Below are 5105 nucleotides of genomic sequence, written 5' to 3' on the forward strand. Positions count from 1 at the left end.
CTTTACAAAAAATGTAAAACGTGATGCATCTGAATTTTTTCTAACTTTCTGTGCAAAATATAATTATATAAAGAGTTTAATCGAGCATCAAGTAACTTCCATTGTAAGATGCACAACTTGTGATACTACAAACACCAGTGTATCAAATAATATTCTCATTTCAATTTCTGTTATGTTGTAATTTTAAAAAGAAAATTTATGATCTTAATGATTTGTTAAATAGTATCTTTTTGCATTGGTGTAAAGAATACAAGGAATTATGTGCAAATTGTCACTGGAAGTGACATGTTACTTAAAAGAGAATAAACATTAACAAGAGAGATATTTATTATTCATTTAGTCTTACTTGTACAAGACGGTAAATTAGTAAAACCTGATTTTAATTTANGTGCAGTTCCAACAACTAAAATATCAGTAAATGGACAGTTGTATAAAGTCATGAATGCAATATTTCTTCACGGATCATGTATAGAAAACGGTTATTATATAAGTACATGTCAAGAAGGAACATCTAACTGGATTGAAGTTGATGATAGGACAATTAATAAAACAAAATGGTCTAGAGGGGCTAAAAATATTTACATACTCTTTTCGGAAAAAATTAAGAAAAATTAAACCCAAATAAAAGAAAATATTTAATTGGTTCAAATAATTAATCATTTTAATACTTTTACACCAGATAGAAACAATAGAAAAATTTCTTGCTACATATGATTAGAATCCACAGAAAAACATTAAAAAACTGCAAGTCCCAACACTTTGTTATATGTATTATTGTGTTATATATATGTTATTGTTATTATGTAGAAATACATTGTATTATATTGAAAGAAGTCTTTGTCAAAAACATATTCTACAAAAATGTGTGATATCCCGACCAAAATACCTTTTTAACAAAAGGTAAAAAAAGACGCCAAGTACATGCAAAACTCGTATCTCTAGAAAACGTATTACTATAAACGTATTACTATAAAAATCTTTTTCTACAAAATCTATTCTACAATAGAAATGATATCAATTAGTAGCGCCAAGTAAAATCTTAGACATTTATACATTGTTACAATATATAAAATATTATATAATATTTTGTAAGTTGCTTATACGTTGTTATAAAATATAAAATATTCCAAACCAATAAAAAGTTTAAAAAGTGTTACGCCGCGATTACCATGTATTCTGTGATTGCTAGGCGAGCGGTCTTAAATACCAAGTACACGCGCAATTCGTATCTCTAGAAAAAGTAGTACTATAAGAATTTTTCTGTACAAAATCTAGTTTACAAAAGAAATGATATCAATAAGTAGCGCCAAATAAAATCTTGTATACATTTATACATTGTTACAAAATTTAAAATATTATACAAAACTTTGTAAGTTGTTTATACGTTATAAAATATGAAATATAAAATATTCTAAAATAATAGAAAGTTTTAAAATGTTGTGTGACCACTTTTTATGTAAAGCACTCTTTGATATAAGGAATGACCTCGCTTTGCGTGGAAAATTTTTAACTATGTGAAATTATACATGTAGATCTCGCTTTGTATGAAAAGTCAAAAACTCATGTAGAATTTTTCAAAATACAAAACTATTTAATACAAAAAACTTGGCGCGGCTGCATTACGAAAACTACAATAAGTGCTTTCCAGCTATTTACACAGGCAATACTGTGTTTACTAGTGTAAATGAGACACACTGATATGTTTTCTTTCTCATTAATGAACACTGTGTTACACAATCTCGCTTGTGTACGTAACTGAAAGCACCTTTAAGTTGAAGCGGTGCAGCCGCGCCAAGTTTTTTGTATTAAATAGTTTTGTATTTTGAAAAATTCTACATGGGTTTTTGACTTTTCACACAAAGAGAGATCTACATGTATAATTTCACATAGTTAAAACTTTTCCACGCAAGGTAAAGTCATTTCTTATATCAAAGAATGCTTTACATAAAAAGTGGTCACACAACATTTTAAAACTGTCTATTATTTTAGAATATTTTATATTTTATATTTTACAACGTATAAACAACTTACAAAGTTTTGTATAATATTTTAAATTTTGTAACAATGTATAAATGTATACAAGATTTTATTTGGCGCTACTAATTGATATCATTTCTTTTGTAGAATAGATTTTGTAGAAAAAGATTTTTATAGTAATACGTTTATAGTAATACGTTTTCTAGAGATACGAGTTTCGCATATACTTGGCGTCTTTTTTTACCTCTTTTTAAAAAGGTATTTTGTTCGAGTGTAAATAACGAAAAGAAAATCCCATTTTTTGATTTTGCATAATCTGAAAGTATTTGATTCCTAAAAATATTTTATATATGTCTTTTAAGTGGCATTCGTATAAATCTTTATGAGACGAAAAAGTTAATTACATAATATTGTGCTATAGTTTCATTACTTTTTGTTTTTTAATAATTAAGAGTGCTTCTGTCGTATCACCCTTTTACAAATTGTGCAACATATATTTTTATTCTAGATTACTATGTTGATTTGCAGAAAAAGTGAGAACTCTGGATGCGTTTACTTTCTACGCACGGTCTTTTCGTCCCCCGCTTGTCTCACACATTATCATCCTTTTATTTTGACAGCGCGATTTGTCAAATTAGCTGACAACAAAGCGTTTTTTTTACCGAAATGGAGTCTTATCTTATACAATTTTCGATACAAAAAATGTTTTTATTTTATAAAAATTCTTATTAGTGGTCTTCCACGCCACCCATTAGGTGCCACTATTAGCGCGTTAGGTTTTTACGCGGACCTTTGTCTGTAGCCTACATAAGAATAAAAACAATTATAATAAAATAAAAACAATTTTTGTATGAAAGTGTTACATTGTAACATTAAAGAACTCGATAAGAAAGCGTTTATTTCACATAATTTAAATTTACAGTTAACAATTGTGTCGAGAATTATCGAAAATTGTATAAAATGAGACTTTATTTTGGTAAGAAACGCTTTGTTGTCTGTTACTTCGACGAATCGCGCTGTCAAAATATAAGAATGGTAATCTGTGAGACGAGCGGGGGACGAAAAGACCGCGCGTAGAAAGTGTTACATCCTGGCCCATGGATACGGTCGGGCTGTGGTGTGACGCAACAGTAAACGCGTCGTTTTTCATATCTCTCTTTACAGTGGACACGGAAGTCCCGCTGTGAGAGAGACGAGCGAGTTTGTTTATATTTGTCGACAGGTCAACGGCGTACGCCGATCTTACTCTGTCTAGCAAACACTCGCTCGTTGGTTCCTTTTTAAATCTGAGACGCAAATCTCATTTACCAAGGACCTAGTGATTTTAACGAGGAAGTGAGAGTGGGTTGTACGGAAAAAAGGATAACAAAGAATAATTCTTTAGTTTGATTCCACACATTATAAAGTAGTTATATTTATTACAAAAAAACAAATCAAAATCGTAGCAAATTACTAACATACAGGTGTGTTGAAACTAATACAATGACGGAGCGCATAATCGTTTCGTACAAAGTAATCTATAAGCTAGGGTGCAAGTGTGAGAGAGAGAAAGAATACGAGTTGTTTAGTGCAGCCAGCCTCTTTAACCCATGTTTACGCAACTTAGATCATCTTAGAAATGTATTTTCTTATGTCAACTGACAAATTCGGTTTTGTTTCATTTCTTAGGTTCTGATAGATTTAATGAGAAGAATAAATCTGGATGTGTTATGATTCTAAGACTGATATTTGGAAATAAGCAGGTTTTGTTTGTTTCCGTGATTTAGGAAGGAAAAAGAAATAATTCGGACGCCACCCGAGACGGCTATATACCGCGAGTAGTCCTTCCAAAAAGATTCGGATGCTACCCGAAACGGCTATATACCGCGAGTAGCCCTTCCAAAAAGATTCGGATGCCACCCGAGACGGCTATATACCGCGAGTAGCCCTTCCGATTAAACCGAATTTTTGAGTGTGTCTATGTATTTGTTTATTTTTACCGTTTCTCGATTTCCCCGAAAATCAGTCGCAAAGTCGAGAGGTAAGTACGCGAACAGTGGAATAGAAATAATTACAATATGTACTTAATATTTGCTGCGGACCAGTGATGTTGATTAATAAAAGGTTCTAGGCTGTTGCGGCGTAGCAGTTCACTCTGGGATCTCACATTCTGCACTCACTGTCACTCACTCACTCGCTGTGGTAGTTCTAAAATCTGCGGCACTATCTGCTTCCGATCCCGAGAGTCCCGGCTTATATACAATTTTGAGTAAGCGAGGACTCTCCCAATCGGAAAACTCAGTCAAGCTTCGCCAGTTCCTATTTGTTGGTTGGTGGTCGGATAAACTTTGTGAGATCGCCAATCGGCGACGATCTCTCGGCTCGGTCGGCTCGTCCGATTTTCCGGAGAAGGAAAAAGGAAGTGTGTTGGTTTTTGATCACGCCACCAAGATTCTTTGTTATTTGTTTATAATAAAATTGCTCGTGGCGCCGGAGTTCTATGTGCTCCGGCTAGTCTAATTTTTATGAGCGGTGTTCTTTCTGGCCCGGAGATATCCGGATTTGTTTAGGATGTTTAAACAATAAGTTAAAAAATTCGAGTTATTACTAAGCGCGGTTTATCTTTTCGGGCGTCGATGTGATTTCCGTTTGCTCTCCTATCGTCGGAAGTCTAAGTTTCCAAACAATAGGAGACCCGGAGTTATTTATTGCTTTTTGTTATTTACAAAAAGGGAAATTTGTTATGCGTTGGCGCGTCGCGTTGCAAGAAAAAAGAGCCCGTGGAGTCCCCAGAACGTCACAAAAGTAAACGCATCTAGAGTTCTCACTTTTGCTGCCAATCAACATAGTAATCTAGTATAAAAATAGATGTTGCACAATTTGTAAAAGGGTGATACGACAGAAGCACTATTAATTATTAAAAAACAAAAAGTAATGAAACTATAGTATAATATTATGTAATTAATGTAAGAATCGTAATCAACAATTCTTAAAAAATGTCTTTATTTTTCTCACAAAGTTTTACTCAAAGTACAATTTTTTACACTTTATATGTATTTGCGAGTGCAAATCTCGTTTACTTTTGTTTCCTGGGGACTTCACGGGCTTTTTTTTTTGCAATGTTTGACGTGACTTTTGATTTAAACTTT

Source organism: Pseudomyrmex gracilis, unplaced genomic scaffold (assembly GCF_002006095.1).
Source record: "Pseudomyrmex gracilis isolate BER0280 unplaced genomic scaffold, ASM200609v1 scaffold_363, whole genome shotgun sequence".
Classification (NCBI taxonomy): domain Eukaryota; kingdom Metazoa; phylum Arthropoda; class Insecta; order Hymenoptera; family Formicidae; genus Pseudomyrmex; species Pseudomyrmex gracilis.